Raw genomic sequence first — 19,324 nt, 5'->3', positions numbered from 1 at the left:
TCGATCTCGTACTTACGAAATATATTACTTGCAGACAACCTATACTTGGGTGAATTATTATTTAAGTAGTAGCAAGTTTTTGGCGCCGTTGCCGGGGAGGTATAAATTAAGTTTATATTTGTTAATTATGTTTTATTTATAAGTATTTTGTTGTTTTTTTTTTTGTATGAGTATTTGGAGTCGAAAAAAAAATGATAGACTTATTCGAGTATCTGAAAATAATTTAAACATGGATGATAATTCAAATAATCAAGATAATGATAATAATAATAATAATAATAATAATCAAGAACATAATCAATTAAGAACACTTAGGCACCATATGAACCCTATTAGAACTAGTGCCCCATCTTGTTTAGTTTTTCCTCCTGATGCAACTAATTTCAAATTCAAACCTCAAATTATTCAACTTTTACCAAATTTTCATGGCTTTGATTCTGAAAATCCATATTTGCATCTAAGAGAATTTGAGGAAGTTTGTAACACTTATAATGATCAAAATTGTAGCATGGATATAGTTCGATTAAAGCTTTTCCCTTTTTCTTTAAAAGATAAAGCTAAAACATCGCTACAAAATTTAAGATCAAGTTCAATAAGATCATGGGAAGAAATGCAACAATAATTTCTCAAAAAGTTTTTCCCTTCCCATAGAACAAACTCTTTTAAAAGGCAAATTACAACTTTTTCTCAAAAACAAGGAGAAACCCTTTATCAATGTTGGGATAGATATAAAAAATTACTTAATACATGCCCACATCATGGTTTTGAAACATGGAGAATAGTTTCTCACTTTTATGAAGGTCTAATACCTAAAGATAGGCAAATGATAGAATTCATGTGTAATAGAACTTTTGAAGATAAAAACCCAAATGAAGCTATGGAATATTTGGATTCATTAGTAGAAAATGCTCAAAATTGGGATAATATAGGCACAATAGAACCACCAACAACTAAAAACAATAATTCAACAAATGAGGGTGGTATCTATAATCTTAAAGATGATATAGATATTCAAGCTAAACTTGCATCTTTAGCAAGAAAAATTGAGTCATTAGAAATGAAAAAGAGTGGTCAATTAAAAAGTATTCAAGAAATTGTTTGTCATATATGTGATACACATGATCATGCTACAAAAGATTGTCCAACATTACCTTCATTTAAAGAATGTCTCCATGAACAAGCAAATTATGTTAACAATTATAAAAAACCAATACTAGATCCTTTTTCACAATCATATAATCCTGGATGGAAAAATCATCTTAATTTTAGTTGGAGGAATGATAATAATGCACAACCGTCACAACAATATTTTCAAAATAACCAAAATCATCAAGGTTATATTCCTTATGTTACACCTCCAAGAAAAAACTTTGAAGATGTAATTCATGCATTTATCCAAAAGCAAGAGTCTATCAATATTCAAAACAGTCAATCTATGAGTGATTTGAAAGAAACTCTTGCAAAATTTGCATCTGCACATAATATTCATGAAAAAAGAAAATTTTCATCTCAACCTCAACCTAATCCTAAAAATCAAAATCAAGAATTAAAAAATGAAAAAATTGATCAAATAAAATCTTTTATTACCCTTAGAAGTGGTAAAATAGTTAATGATCCATATAGTAATGAAAACAAGAATCATTTAAAATCAAAGAGTAAGGATGATAATCCCGATACTTTTGAGAATGATGATACCTTAAATTTTAATAATAATATGGTGAATGATAAATCATCTGAAATAGTAAATAAGTCAAATAAACCTCCACCATTTCCTCATGCATTAACAAATCATAAAAAACAAAAAATTGATTCTGATATCTATGAAGTTTTTAAACAAGTGAAGATAAATATTCCATTATTAGATGCTATTAAACAAGTACCTTCTTATGCAAAATTTTTAAAAGACTTATGTACTGTAAAGAGAAAATTGCATGTGAAGAAAAAAGCATTTTTGGCTGAACAAGTAAGTTCTATTCTTCAAAATAATTCTAATTTAAAATATAAAGATCCTGATTGTCCAACAATTTCATGTATTATTGGAGAAAATAAAATTAAAAAAGCTTTGTTGGATTTGGGAGCAAGTGTGAATTTACTTCCTTATTCAGTTTATGAAAAACTTAATTTAGGAGAATTAAAACCCACTTCTGTTACTCTCTTACTGGCGAATAGGTCAATCAAAATACCTAGAGGTATTGTAGAAGATGTGTTGGTTCAAGTTGATAAATTCATATATCCTGTAGATTTTATTGTTTTGGATACACAACCAATAGAAGTACATAATGAAATTCTTGTAATATTGGGACGACCATTTCTAGCAACTTCAAATGCTTTAATTAATTGTCGAAATGGAATAATGAAATTGTCTTTTGGAAATATGACTCTAGAATTTAATGTGTTCAATTTATGTAAACAACCAAGTATTAATGAAAATGAATATGATAATGAAATTGAAACAATTGTGGAAGAAAATATACAAGAAGAAAACTTAAATCAACAATCTGAAGTTTTTTCAATAGAAAGTTTTGAGTCTAAAAATAATTTTAAAGAAGATGATAATACAAAACTTGAATTAAAAGTTTTACCATTAGAATTGAAATATGTATTTCTTGGTGAAAATAAAACATTTCCTGTTGTAATTTCTTCCACTCTTTTGCCAAATCAAGAAGAAGATTTGATTAAATTACTTAATAAATATAAAAATGCAATTGGATGGACTTTGAAAGATATAAAAGGTATGAATCCTTTAATTTGTACACATAAAATTCACTTGGAAGAAAATGCTAAAACATATCAACAATCACAAAGAAGGTTAAATCCACATATGAAAGAAGTTGTTAAGAATGAAGTATTAAAACTATTAGAAGCTGGAATTATCTATCCAATTTCAGATAGTAAATGGGTAAGTCCAACACAAGTAGTACCTAAAAAGTCCGGAATCACTGTTATAAAAAATGAAAAGGGAGAGTTATTACAAGCTAGGATTCCATCTAGTTGGCGTATGTATATTGATTATAGAAAATTAAATGATGCAGCTAGAAAAGATCATTTCCCACTACCATTTTTAGATCAAATTCTAGAAAAAGTAGCAGGAAATTCTTATTACTGTTTTCTTGATGGGTATTCGGGGTATTATCAAATACCTATATCATTAGAAGATCAAGAAAAAACTACTTTTACTTGTCCTTTCGGAACTTTTACATTTAAAAGAATGCCATTTGGTTTATGTAATGCTCCGGCTACTTTTCAAAGATGCACGTTAAGTATTTTCAGTGATATGATTGAAGAATATGTAGAAGTTTTTATGGATGATATAACTGTTTTTGGAAACTCATTTGAAAATTGTCTTAAAAATCTAGAAGAAGTATTAAAAAGATGTGAAGAAAAAAATCTTGTTTTAAATTGGGAAAAATGTCATTATACGGTTAAATCTGGGATTGTTTTAGGACATGTGATATCTGAAAAAGGAATTGAAGTTGATAAAGCCAAAGTTGATGTTATTGCTAATTTAACATCACCAAAAACGGTCAAAGAAGTTCGATCATTCTTGGGTCATGCAAGATTTTATAGAAGGTTTATAAAAAATTTCAGCATAATATCTAAACCAATTTCAAATCTTTTAACAAAAGATACACAATTTGAATGGACTCAGAAATGTGAAAATGCTTTTAAAAAAATTATTAATCTTTTAGTTACATCACCTATTTTACAACCTCCAGATTGGTATTTACCATTTGAATTAATGTGTGATGCAAGTGATTATGCTATAGGAGCTGTGTTAGGACAAAGAAAAGAAGGAAAACCTTATGAAATCTATTATGCTAGTAGAACCTTAAATAGTGCCCAAATAAATTATTCAACTACTGAAAAGAATTACTTTCAGTAGTATTTGCATTAGATAAGTTTCGATCTTATTTAATTGGTTTTACTACTATTGTTTACACCGATCATTCTGCCATAAAATATTTATCAAATAAACAAGATGCTAAGCCAAGATTAATACGGTGGATTTTATTGTTACAAGAATTTGAAATTATAATTAAAGATAAAAAAGGAAAAGAAAATGTTGTAGCCGATCATTTATCTAGAATAATGACTGAATCATCTCATAATGAAATACCAATACATGAAAATTTTCCAGATGATCAGTTGTTTTATGCTACTATTATGCCCTGGTTTGCTAACATTGTAAATTTTCTTGTGACAAATAAAATGCCTTCTCATTGGAATTCACAGGATAAGAATAAATTCTTGATAGAAGTTAAAAAATTTTATTGGGATGATCCTTACTTATTCAAGTATTGTCCTGACCAAATTTTTCGACGATGCATACCCGACAATGAAGTAAGTAATGTTATTAAATTTTGTCATTCTGAAGCATGTGGAGGTCATTTTTCATCCAAAAAAACAGCTACAAAAATCTTACAATGTGAATTTTATTGGTCGTCTTTATTCAAAGATAGACATTTATTTTGCAAATCTTGTGAAAACTGTCAGAAGATGGAATCAATTTCAAAACGAAACATGATGCCTTTAAATCCAATCATAATTATTGAAATATTTTATAGTTGGGGATATATTTTATGGGTCCATTTCCATTATCTTTTGGATATACGTACATTTTAGTCGCTGTTGATTATGTTTCAAAATGGATTGAAGCAATTGCATGTAGAACTAATGATCATAAAGTTGTTATAAAATTTTTAAAAGAAAATATTTTTAGCCGATTTGGAATACCTAGAGCAATAATTAGTGATGGGGGAAGTCATTTAATAAATAAATCCTTTTCTTCTTTGTTAAGAAAATATGGCATTACACATAAAGTTTCTACCCCATATCATCCTCAAAGTAATAGACAAATTGAACTTGCAAATAGAGAAATAAAACAAATTTTAGAAAAAACAGTTAATCCAAATCGGAAAGATTGGTCTTTAAGATTAACTGATGCATTATGGGCATATAGAACTGCATTTAAAACATCATTAGGGATGTCACCATATAGGTTAGTTTTTGGTAAGCATTGTCATTTACCGGTTGAACTTGAACATAAAGCTTATTGGGCAATTAAAGCATTTAATATTAATTTAGATGATGCATCTAAATTAAGAAAATTGCAAATAAATGAACTTGAAGAATTAAGAAATGATGCATATGAAAATTCAAAGATTTATAAAGATAAAACTAAAGACTTTCATGATAAAAATATTATGAGAAAGTCATTTGAAATTGGACAAAAAGTTTTGCTTTATAATTCTCGTTTGCATTTATTTTCAGGTAAACTAATATCGAGGTGGTCAGGACCATTTATAGTCAAATTTGTTTATCCTCATGGTGCTGTTGATATTGAAAATCCTAAAAATAATGATGTGTTTAAAGTTAATGGGCAAAGACTTAAGCATTTTATAAAAAATGAAATTTTTAATAATGAGTTTATGCCTTTATATGATCCACAATAGTTGTTTGATATTTTCATTTTGTTTTGCAGATTCGAGTTCATTTCCCGGTTAAGTGACGGATAACGGTACTCCGTGACTGTTTAAGTCGGTTTCTTCAGTTTTCCCAAAATAATTGATATATATATAATAATAATAATATGGATGCGTGTATTATGAATCTTCGTAAATATTTTGCTTGTTTACCTGATAATGCGTTGAAAAAAATTTATAAAGCTAGATGTGAGCGGCTAAAGTTGATGATGTCATATGGCATACCGAATGATGTCCGTTTGATAATTGAAGCAAAAGTCCGATTGGTTGGGGAAGCAAGTGAATTAATAATAAGACATATGCAAGGATTTGGTAAAAGCACATATGCCAAAAAGCGAAGAGCTAAACATATAGGTGGATGTCATAATGTGCAAGACGGACTTGTAAGGGAAAATGCAAAAATGTTGGAATGACATCAATGAATAGAGAAGATAAAATTTTATTCATTAAGAATGGTCTGAGTAAAGAGCCTTTGGATAATTTTCTAGAGGTTTTTGATACGCATTCTAGTGGGTACGTGCAAAATGAACTTTTTAAACTATGATGGCAATTTCAACAGGAGGAATATCAATATGGACGATGGAATCAGCCTTACAAAGATCCTACTGTAGTAATGCATATCTATTTAGATAAGTAAATATATATACACAATTTCGTCTTGGGAATCTAACGTTAAAAGACCATGTTTGCCAATTTATAAGAAAATTGGATGGGAAGCATATCCTCGACTCATAGAAGGCGTTGAAGCCGTTAGTGAACGTAAAATCAGAGGAAGATGTGAGCCACAATCACAACTACGCTGTATATATTTGTTTAAATTTTGTCATTTTTATTTTCTTTTAATAATAATAATTTCATGTTCAAATATTGATTTTTGGCATGTTACGCTTATAAATTCATATGCTGTGATCTAACAATTACAAAAAATATATTTCTCAACATGTCAACATCCACGGTAAGTAAAATCAAAAATATTTGTGTATTTTGTGGATCTAGTGCAAGAAAAGATTCAATTTATGAAGAAGTAGCAGAAAATCTTGGAATAACACTTGCTAAAAAAAAGATTCATTTGGTATATGGTGGTGGTGAAGTTGGCCTCATGGGAAAAGTTCCACAAGCTGCGCATGCAGGTGGAAGTGAAGTTTTAGGCATTATTCCGATTACCTTAGCCAATCTTACAGGACCAACAATAGGAGAAGAAATGAAAGTGGACAACATGTATGAACGAATTACTCAAATGATTGAACATTCAGATGCTTTCATTGCTTTGCCAGGAGGTTTCGGTACTTTGGAAGAAATATTTCATAATGTTTGTTGGGCACAATTAAATATCCACAATAAGCCATTTGGTTTGTTAAATGTTAACAATTATTATGATAAACTGTTATCGTTTCTTGATGATGTTGTGGAACATGGATTTATTTCATTAGCTTCGTGAAGAATGTTAGTTTCTGCTACAAGTGAAGGTGAACTTATTGATTTACTGCAAGGAGTTAGTCATGAATCAGATCCATCTTTATCTCAACTTAATTGGCCAACATCCAAAAGTAAGAAAAGAAATTCATGTGATGCTAAACTTGTGATTCAACGGTATGTTTTAATGTTTTTCTTTAAGGTGTGAATAATTTCTTCTTCTTCTCCTCTTAGTTTTTTTATATAAAAATTAAAATATATACTTATATATAGTAATAATAATAATAATTTTTAGTTCAATGTCGAGTAAGGTGTCAGTAAAATGCACCTGAGACGTATTAGTTAATAATTATTGGAAAATCACAATACACTAGATTTTAATATTCATTATATTCAAAATACAGACTAAAAGAAAAATTAGTTTTTTCATATGTACCAATTTATATATATATTTTGATCAATTAATATAAAATATATAATAGATGTGTTCATATATATATATATATATATATAATTGTATGTGTTTTCAAATAAAATAATTTCTAAAATTTTTATGAGAATATAGTTAAAAGATATGGTTTGTATGGTTGTTAACATGTATAGTTGAAAAAATATTTTTGTAAAAGTATAATATATATACTCACACATCTTTTGTGAGTGAGTGGTGAGAAATGAGAAAACAATTAATAAAATTTTATTGATTATTAAAAAATTGTTAATTACAAGAATATAACTCCCTTAAAAAAAACTATTTATTGAAAAAAGAAAAAAAAAGAAGTAAATATATAACAGACTGCAAAATACTTTATTCATTGTAATTTTTTTTAGATTTGATTGATGTACTATCAATGTGTTCTAAAAACATCAATATTGTGTTCAAAAAAAAAAAACAAAAAACAAAAAAAACAAAAAACAAACAAACAAAAAGATTTGTTTGTGCTAGATAAGTTTCAAAGGTAGTCGGATGTATCCGTTATATAAATGTTTATATATATACATACATATATATATATATATATATTTATGGTAGAATGTTTGGATAAAAAATTTTATGTTATTGTAAAATTTTGCAGTCACGTTATTTAAAAAAAAACAATAAAAAAAAGAAAAAAATAGGATTTTATTCTTTGTAAATTTTCCTATTTTGTTTTCAATATTAGTTTAATTAATTGTCTGCTTTAATACTTAGCCTTTTTCAATGAGAGTTAATATTAATTCCAACTCCATGAGTGAAAACTAGTTATTCCTTAAACATTTTGACCTGAAAGAATATATGGAGTTGAGGCTTTTACAATAATATTCTTTATATTATACATGTTATGGTGGGTGGTGTGAATTATCTTTTTGACTATATTATTATAAAAAATTTAGAAATTTAAAAAAAAATTATATATATATATTGTTACTTTATATATTATGTGAAAATAAGAATAATAATAAAAACACATCTAATTATATATTATTATATTAAACGAAAAAATATATATATATAAATCGGTATATGATTTTGTTTTTAATAAATATGTTTGTATTTGAATATATAAAAGGAATAAAGAATCTAGGTTGTGATTTTCCGATAAATTTTATTACTAAGGGACTAGTAATAATGTAATGGGCAAGACGTGCAACCCTCACATTGACCCACGTTTCATTTTCATGCAATTGATATATATACAATTCATTCTTCACGAATTCAGAAGCAAGATCAGCGAGAATTCCCTTCAAATTCCCTTAAGCTTTCTTTGAGTTTAATTTGAGATTTTGTTCGATCCGATTATCAGAATTTGAATCCGAACGCAGTGCTGTACTCCTCTCGACACGAGCTACAACTGGACGTAAGTTTTATTGAGTTTTATTACCATTTGAAATTATGATGTTGATGGAATTGAATATATTTCATATATAGTGTTCGTGATATACTAGACACCGTAGAATCGAAGTCAGAACGAAGAATGGATTGATTCTGGAATTATTATGATTTTCTGATTATATTGATCGGGAATTGAATAGATTTGAGTTATGGATTGATTACAGATCGTAATGGATATGAGTTCTGATTTGTAATTGATATCTGGTAATATTGTATTGACGGAGATATCGGGATTGTGTCGTTATGCCGTTGATTTGAATTAAATTCAGATTGATCAGATTCAGTATTGAATTAAGAATGAGATGTTGATAATAGTATTCTCGATATGTCATTTCAGATTTAGAGAGACAGTCTTGAATTCAGAACTTCCAATCCTTTAGACCGAGACTACGAACGAAAGGTATAAGTCAATGTGGTATCGGGAGATCGACTTAAGTCGGTTTAGACTTGAGTTTCCCTAAATCACATACTTATTGTTGTTATATGCATTGATTTGATTTCTATGGATTTATAGGAAGCATGTATTAGACGAATATTAGACGAGTGATCTTGTGGCAGAAGTGCCTGATATTGGTGGGATCGCCACGGGCACATTGCACGATGTCACAAGATAGTGTATTGGCGATAGTGCCACAGTCTGTGACGGATAGGTCAAGACACTGGATGTTTGGTTATATCGACGTGGATAGAATCAGAGTTTATTCTATTACTGTTGGTCGATATAGGAATACCAACATCTAGAAACCGGGATCTCTAGACTAGGATTGAGTCTAGTCTGAGTCGTGGAGTCACGAGGATAATTGCTAGTTTGATATTAATTATGTTTCAGACTTGATATATATATCTGATATCTGTTTCATGCTTTATATTGAGTATATGATTGCATGTTCATTGATTTATACTGAGATTATATTCTCACCGGAATTATCCGGCTGTTGTCGTGTTTGTATGTGTGCATGACAACAGGTGGGACATGATCAGGGTCGAGGAGATGACGAGAGATCATGATTAGAGTGGAGGCCACAGACTTTGATGTTGCTGTAGATAGGGTTTGAACACTTGATAGCTAGTTGTTGAACCTTAGTCTATCTTGAATATATGCTGTACAGGAATTGTACCTTATTTATACTGATATGTATAATAGTATGAGTATGATTTCCATTACGTTCCGCATTTAAAAAAAAAAATTAGACCCTGTTTAGTATAAATGATTAAATTGTCCTAATGATAATTAAGAGTATGATTAGCGTCCGGGTCCCCACAACAGGTTGTATCAGAGCGATAGATCCTTTAGAATGAGATAGGAGCTAGTGAGCGGGGTAGATTGAGTTTTCTTTCCTGCTTTTGAATGCTAGCATGTCTTACTGCTTTAATACATGTTACTTGCTTATCTGATGTGATATGGTAATATGTTTTATTGAGAATGAATCAGCATCGATTCTAGATCAACAGTAAGATGATCGGAGGAGGACTGAAACAGGTTTGTTGTTTTGGGTTACTAATCATTTTGATAATCAGATATGCCTCCCCGAAGAATTCCGGAACAGGGCAGTACTTCAAATCCGCCGATGGATGTCACAGCCACTCCGATGGAAACATTATTGAAAAGGTTTCAGTCGTTTCATCCGCCGACTTGGAGGAGCACTGAGACTTCAGTGGATTGTGAGAGTTGGTTAGACGACATAGAGATGTTTTTTGACTCACTGGACTATACAGATGAGCGGAGAGTGAAATTGATTGGGCACCAGTTGCATGACGTTGCAAAGAACTGGTGGATTACGACCAGGAGGTCCTTAGAGCATCGAGGTACGTCTATTACCTGGAATGTCTTCAAAACTGAATTCTATCAGAGATTTTTCCCAGTGTCATACAGAAAGGATAAAGGTGTTGAGTTTGCGAATCTGAGACAAGGGCAGTTGAACATTGACGAATATGTGTCTAAATTCTCTACACTACTGAGATTTGCTCCACATGTGGCCGAGAATGAAGAAGCGGTGGCTGATCAGTTCATCAATGGCTTAAATCCGGAGATATTTACATTGGTGAACACTGGGAGACCAAACAACTTTGCGGACGCTCTGAACAGAGCAAAGGGAGCAGAAGCTGGTCTGATGAGACAGAGAGGAGCTTCGTTTGTGGCCCCAGCACCGATACCACAACAACCGCCTCCTAGATTCGAGAGTGGAAGCAGCAGTGGTGGAAAGAAGGACTATCTGAAAGCCAGAGGAAGACAGTTCAAGAAGTCTGGCAGCAGTTCTTCCAGTTCCAGTGGCTCGAGACAGACTGGTCAGAGCCAGAGTTACACAGGACCATATTGCAGCACTTGTGGAGGGAAGCATTCCACAGAGCAGTGCCGAGGAGTGTTTGGCTCTTGTCGTATATGCCGACAGCAGGGACATTTTGCCCGAGTATGTCCCCAGAGAGGTGCCCAGGGATCCCAGGCAGCAGAGTCATTTGGATCAGTGGCTCAGACAGGGAGACGACCATCTGCTGTCCATTCTTTTCAGCCAGCACTGTCGACCCAGTCACAGCAGAGGCCAGGAGGTAGCCAGACAGTGAGCCAGCCTCCGAGACAGCAGGCCAGAGTTTTTGCTTTGACTGAGGAGCAGGCACAGGATGCACCTGATGACGTTGTTGCAGGTAACTGTTATCTTTCTGGTTATCCTGCTTACGTATTGATTGATACTGGTGCATCGCATACATTTATTTCTGAGAGATTTGCATTGATGCATGCATTACCTGTTGTAGTATCTGTCTCTTCTCCTTTGGGGACAGGATTGATATCAGTGACTTCTGTTAGATCGTGTATATTACGGTATGACGGGGATGAGCTTGAGTTAGACTGCATTGTACTTGGATTGTTTGATTTTGATTGTATTATCGGGATTGATATGTTGACCAAGTACAGAGCTACAGTTGATTGTTTCCACAAGATAGTGAGATTCAGACCTAAGATGGCTGAGGAGTAAAAATTTTATGGTAAGGGTTCTAGATCTAGAATTCCTTTGATATCTGTTATGTCTATGACTCGATTATTGCAGAAAGGAGCGGAGGGATTCCTTGTCTATTCAGTTGATTTACTGAAATCGAGTCCATCATTGGCTGACTTGCCAGTGGTGTGTGAGTTTGCTGACGTCTTTCCCGACGAGATTCCGAGATTACCTCAAGTCAGGGAGATAGATTTCAGTATTGAGTTGATGCCAGGTACAGTTCCGATTTCTAGAGCTCCGTACAGAATGGCACCGATTGAACTGAAGGAATTGAAGGATCAGTTGGAGGATTTACTGGCCAAGGGATATATCAGACCTAGTGTATCTCCTTGGGGTGCTCCAGTGTTATTTGTGCGGAAGAAAGACGGTTCTATGCGACTTTGTATTGATTACCGGCAACTGAACAAAGCAACGGTAAAGAATAAATACCCTTTGCCTCGCATTGATGATTTATTTGATCAGTTGCAGGGATCATCTGTCTATTCCAAGATCGATCTGAGATCTGGATACCATCAGCTGAGAGTCAGGGATTTTGATATCTCGAAGACAGCGTTTAGAACCAGGTATGGACATTATGAGTTTATTGTCATGCCTTTCGGTCTTACAAACGCACCAGCTGTTTTTATGGGATTAATGAACCGAGTCTTTCAGAAATATTTGGATGATTTTGTTATCATATTCATTGATGATATCTTGATTTATTCAAAGAATATGATGGATCATGCTGAACATTTGAGGATTGTTTTGAGAACTCTGAGGGCTGAGAAATTATATGCTAAACTCTCGAAATGTGAGTTTTGGTTGAGACAGGTAGTATTTCTAGGTCACATTATATCAGGAGATGGGATTTCTGTCGATCCTAGCAAGGTTGAGGCTGTGATCAGTTGGCCGAGACCGACATCTGTACCAGAGATACGCAGCTTTATGGGTTTGGCAGGATATTATCGTCGATTTATTAAAGATTTCTCGAGCATTGCTAAACCGATTACTCAGTTAACTCAGAAGAATGCTCCATTTGTTTGGTCTGAGGAATGTGAGGTCAGTTTTGTTGAGTTGAAGAAGAGATTGACCAGTGCGCCTGTGTTGACTATCCCTTCAGGTAATAGTGGATTTGTTGTTTATTGTGATGCTTCTCACAAAGGTTTGGGTTGTGTATTGATGCAGCGAGGGCACGTCATTGCTTATGCCTCGAGACAGCTAAAGCCACACGAGTCTCGTTACCCAATTCATGATCTTGAATTGGCAGCCATTGTATTTGCACTGAAAATATGGCGACATTATCTCTACGGTGAGAAGTTTGAAATTTATTCTGATCATAAAAGCTTGAAGTATCTGTTTTCCCAATCAGAACTGAACATGAGACAGCGAAGATGGCTTGATTTTCTTAAATATTTTGATTGTGAAATCAAATACTATCCAGGGAAGTCCAATGCAGCAGCTGATGCACTGAGTCGAAAGGTATGTTCCTTATCCTTATCGACGATAGGTATTTCGAATTTGATTGAAGATTGCTGTTTGTCTGGATTAGTATTTGAGACAGATTGTCAACCCTTGAGATTATATGCTATTCAAGCTGAACCAGAGCTAATTTTGAGAATTAAAGCGGCTCAGAAAGTTGATCAGAAGGTGCAGAATTCGATTGAGATGGTCAGATCAGGTCATCGATCAGAGTATCAGGTACATGAGGATGTACTGTATGTGAATAATCGTCTTGTTGTGCCAAATGTTTCAGAGTTGAAACAGCAGATATTGACTGAAGCGCACAGCAGTCGATTCAGTATCCATCCTGGTGGCAGAAAAATGTATAACGATCTGAAAGGACAGTTTTGGTGGAAACAGATGAAGACTGACATTGCAGAATTTGTTTCCAGATGTCTGAATTGCCAACAGGTGAAAGCGGAAAGAAAGAAACCCGGAGGACTGTTACAGAGTTTGTCTATTCTTGAATGGAAATGGGATCACATTTCCATGGATTTTGTGACGCAGTTACCGCGTTCCTCCAGAGGTTCTGATGCGATTTGGGTGGTGATTGATAGACTGACCAAATCTGCATGTTTTATTCCGTACAAGATGACGTACAGATATGACCAGATGGCTGAGATATATGTCAGAGAAGTGGTCAGATTGCACGGAGTGCCGAAGTCGATTGTTTCAGACCGTGATCCTCGGTTTACTTCGCACTTCTGGCAGAGCCTGCAGCAAGCTCTCGGTACGAAGTTACATCTGAGTACCGCATATCATCCACAGACTGACGGACAGTCAGAACGGACGATTCAGACATTAGAAGATATGCTGAGAGCTGTAGTGCTTGATTTTAGCACTAGTTGGCAGGATGCATTGCCTCTCTGTGAATTTTCGTACAATAATAGCTATCAGACGAGTATTGAGATGGCACCTTTTGAAGCATTGTACGGAAAGAAGTGCCGATCCCCTCTTTATTGGGATGAAATCTCTGAGGTTCCTGAGATTGGACCTGACATGATCAGAGAAATGACTGAAAAGGTAAAGCTGATTCAGAAGAGAATGAAGACAGCTCAAGACAGACAGGCCAAATATGCCAATGTTCGACGTAGACCGTTGGTATTTGAGGCAGGAAACAGAGTATTTCTGAAGATTTCGCCTTTCAGAGGAGTTGTCAGATTTGGCAAGAAAGGGAAGCTGTCTCCACGATATGTTGGGCCGTATGAAATTCTCGAGAAGATAGGAGATCGTGCCTATCGACTCGCATTACCGCCTTCTTTATCTGGAATACATGATGTCTTTCATGTATCTATGCTGCGGAAGTATCTCCCCGATGATTCTCATATTATTCAGCCAGACGAGGCCGAGCTTGATGAATCTCTGAGTTACGTTGAAAAGCCGATACAGATTATTGATCGTAAAGAAAAGAAACTCAGAACAAAGACTATCCCACTGGTGAAACTGCAGTGGACTCGTCACGGCATTGAAGAAGCTACCTGGGAGACTGAATCAGACATGAGACAGGAGTTCCCAGATTTATTTCGATGATGTGAGTTGTTATTTCAGCTTCTATTATTTCTGCCTGTTTATTGCATTTGAATTACTTGCTCGTGATATGATTGCCTGAGATTTCGAGGACGAAATCATGTCTAAGAGGGGGAGAAATGTAATGGGCAAGACGTGCAACCCTCACATTGACCCACGTTTCATTTTCATGCAATTGATATATATACAATTCATTCTTCACGAATTCAGAAGCAAGATCAGCGAGAATTCCCTTCAAATTCCCTTAAGCTTTCTTTGAGTTTAATTTGAGATTTTGTTCGATCCGATTATCAGAATTTGAATCCGAACGCAGTGCTGTACTCCTCTCGACACGAGCTACAACTGGACGTAAGTTTTATTGAGTTTTATTACCATTTGAAATTATGATGTTGATGGAATTGAATATATTTCATATATAGTGTTCTTGATATACTAGACACCGTAGAATCGAAGTCAGAACGAAGAATGGATTGATTCTGGAATTATTATGATTTTCTGATTATATTGATCGGGAATTGAATAGATTTGAGTTATGGATTGATTACAGATCGTAATGGATATGAGTTCTGATTTGTAATTGATATCTGGTAATATTGTATTGACGGAGATATCGGGATTGTGTCGTTATGCCGTTGATTTGAATTAAATTCAGATTGATCAGATTCAGTATTGAATTAAGAATGAGATGTTGATAATAGTATTCTCGATATGTCATTTCAGATTTACAGAGACAGTCTTGAATTCAGAACTTCCAATCCTTTAGACCGAGACTACGAACGAAAGGTATAAGTCAATGTGGTATCAGGAGATCGACTTAAGTCGGTTTAGACTTGAGTTTTCCTAAATCACATACTTATTGTTGTTATATGCATTGATTTGATTTCTATGGATTTGTAGGAAGCATGTACTAGACGAATATTAGACGAGTGATCTTGTGACAGAAGTGCCTTATAGTGGTGGGATCGCCACGGGCACATTGCACGATGTCACAAGATAGTGTATTGGCGATAGTGCCACAGTCTGTGACGGATAGGTCAAGACACTGGACGTTTGGTTATATCGACGTGGATAGAATCAGAGTTTATTCTATTACTGTTGGTCGATATAGGAATACCAACATCTAGAAACCGGGATCCCTAGACTAGGATTGAGTCTAGTCTGAGTCGTGGAGTCACGAGGATAATTGCTATTTTGATATTAATTATGTTTCAGACTTGATATATATATCTGATATCTGTTTCATGCTTTATATTGAGTATATGATTGCATGTTCATTGATTTATACTGGGATTATATTCTCACCGGAATTATCCGGCTGTTGTCGTGTTTGTATGTGTGCAGGACAACAGGTGGGACATGATCAGGGTCGAGGAGATGACAAGAGATCATGATTACAGTGGAGGCCACGGACTTTGATGTTGCTGTAGATAGGGTTTGAACACTTGATAGCTAGTTGTTGAACCTTAGTCTATCTTGAATATATGCTGTACAGGACTTGTACCTTATTTATACTGATATGTATAATAGTATGAGTATGATTTCCATTACGTTCCGCATTTAAAAAAAAAAATTAGACCCTGTTTAGTATAAATGATTAAATTGTCCTAATGATAATTAAGAGTATGATTAGCGTCCGGGTCCCCACAAATAAGATAGTGTGGGGGTGTGATGAAACATAAAATTAATAATTTATTATATGTTAAAACCTGTATTTTAAAATTTAAGTTTCATTAAAATTATAAAATTATGTTATTTTACTATTGTTTGTTTATATTTAATTGTCTTACTAAATATGTTTTATTTTCAGGTTTTCTACGTTTTGGTAAAATAATGATAACTCAAGCTAGAAAATTCAAATGGAGGTGACTCAAATATGTTTGGAATCCTTGAGAAATTATCTACAACTTTGCAGAAGACATAATTGCCTAAAAAATTCATTAAGATGATCAAATTGTGCAAATATCAAAAGGAGGACAAATTTACTTTTACTATGACCATCATATAGTAAAAAAATCATAACTATTTCAATTTTTAACCAAATGAGGTGAACCAAGTGGCCAAATTCATCTACAGACAATTCCCCACATGTTTGCCGGTTTGAGCAGAGTCAAATTCGATGATTAAAGTCGTGGAACAAAGCATTGAAAGAAGGGACATGGAATTGAACTTGGAGGAGACAAAGAATACTATTGCAACTACATGGCATTAATAAAAATTTTGACCCCTTCTCTCATTTGGCCTATAAATAGAGGCCTTGTGCTAGCTTGAGATTCATTCTATCTCATTGTAAAATATAGTGTGAGTGTGTATCAAAGTTCTAAGTTCCAATATATTTTCTTTCATGTTCTCAACTATGAGTGATATTTTAGTGTTGATCAAAAGTAAGCTTATGGCAAGCTAAATCTATTATGTCAAGGTGAAGAGGATGCATTATTGGCGAAGTAAGATTGTTTATATTTTGTATATTCTTTCTTTATTTCTTTTCATTTAGCTAACTTATTTTTATTGTAGGTATAAAAATGAATTATTTGTTGTTATTAATTTACATCAAATGCTTGATACCATTAAAGTGGTTATCTTGATTTGTTGTTTAATTTTGATACAATAAATATTTCATCACTTATTATTATTATTATATATATATATATATATATATATTTATATAATAATATCATAATATTTCATTTAGACGATAGCGTGGCTCTGCCGGTTTTCTAAATGAAATATTATGATCTAACAATCTAACATTTACTTTATCGCAACTAACTTTTATTTTTCGCATCTAACATTTACTTTATCGCAACTAACTTTTACTTTTCCGCAACTAACATTTACTTTATCGCAACTAACTTTTACTTTACCGCAACTAACATTTACTTTACCGCAACTAACATTTACTTTACCGCAACTAACTTTTACTTTACCGCAACTAACTTATTAAATCAATATATTTCATTTAGGCAATAGCGTGGCTCTGCCGGTTGTTCTAAATGAAATATAATGATTTAATTTAACATTTACTTTATGCAATTATTTATTTATATAGTTATAATTATAATCATAGGTACCATATATAAAATATCGGTTAATTCGGTATTTTCTATAGTGAAAACTATATTATATTATGTGTGTGTTTAATTTTCTTGGAACTATTATTTATGGTGGTTTCTTTTGTTTTACTTTTAGTTAAACAATATTACATAAACCAAGTTTAAATCTTCAAGCCTTGACAAAATTTATAATTTGTAAACTTCATTCTTGCATTTGATAATCTATAAATTAATAAATTTAAACTCAAAATAACCTCTCTGAGGATCGATCTCGTACTTACGAAATATATTACTTGCAGACAACCTACACTTGGGTGAATTATTATTTAAGTAGTAGCATGAATCCCATCATATATCAAACCAACTCCATCAATTTCCAGTTATGGCATTCAACTGGGTGTTATAGATGGGCTCCACTGTAAGATAATCTCATTCTCCTTAATGTAGTCTTGACATTTAGTACTTAAATATTTTCCACCTCGATCAGATCACAGTGTTTTAATACTCTTTGTTAATTGTTTCTCTACATCAGCTCGGAATTCTTTAAACTTTTCAAAGGCTTCCGACTTATATTTCATTAAGTACGCATACATATACCTTGAGAAGTCATCAGTAAAGGTAATGAAGTAATATTGCTCATATCTCATGCTAACACTTAGTGTGCCACACACATTTGTATAGATCAAATCCAATAAATCATGTGTATGCTCAATTTTCCTTAGATCTGACATGTAAAACATATACTCTCCCACGAACTTGTACATTCTTTTTCGGGAAATATGTCCTAGACTAGTGTGTCACAAGTGTGTCTTATTTAGACTATATTGTTTTTTGTTGTTGTTGAAATTGTATTCACGTGAACATTATTAGTTGGAATATCTTTTATTTTTATGTTATAGAGATCATTTTTTAATTCATCTGTTCTAATTAAACATTCGTTCTTGTAAATATTGCAAATATCTTTAGCAAATAAACATGAAAATCCACCTTTATTAAGCATAGAAATAGAAAAAATACTTTTAACCAAGTCAGGAACATATAAAACATCTCTCAAAAGTAACTTAAAGTTATTGTTTAATAATATCATCCTTTAGTCTTCTACTTCTTGTCACTACTTGCAAATCATTGCATAGACGAGAATTACATCAAGTATTTAATACCCAATAAGTTTAATTAATTGAGATATTCACTTCAATATTAAACATACCACTGCTAGAACTTTTTTGCGCTAGATATTATTTGCAGTTGTGCTTCCAATGTTCAGGCTTCCTGCAGTGGAATCAAAAATCTCCTGTCTTGTTGGGATTTTTAGAAGTGTTTGGAGCTTGCTTCTTGGTGGGTTTGTGTTTATTGGAAGGAGAAAAATGTTTATTTCCCTTCTCTTGTGGACCTTTATTCATCCCAGAGGAGGAGTTCACTATGAAAACATGCTTTTCCTTTTTGTATGTATGTTCATATGTGGTAAGCATATTGACTAACTCTTCAAGAGTAGCATCCAGCTTGTTCATATTG

This window comes from Primulina tabacum, chromosome 17 (genome assembly GCF_025594145.1).
Source record: "Primulina tabacum isolate GXHZ01 chromosome 17, ASM2559414v2, whole genome shotgun sequence".
In the NCBI taxonomy this organism is placed as follows: Eukaryota; Viridiplantae; Streptophyta; class Magnoliopsida; order Lamiales; family Gesneriaceae; genus Primulina; species Primulina tabacum.
The sequence above is the reverse complement of the archived record's forward strand: the minus strand, read 5'-3'. Positions refer to the sequence as shown.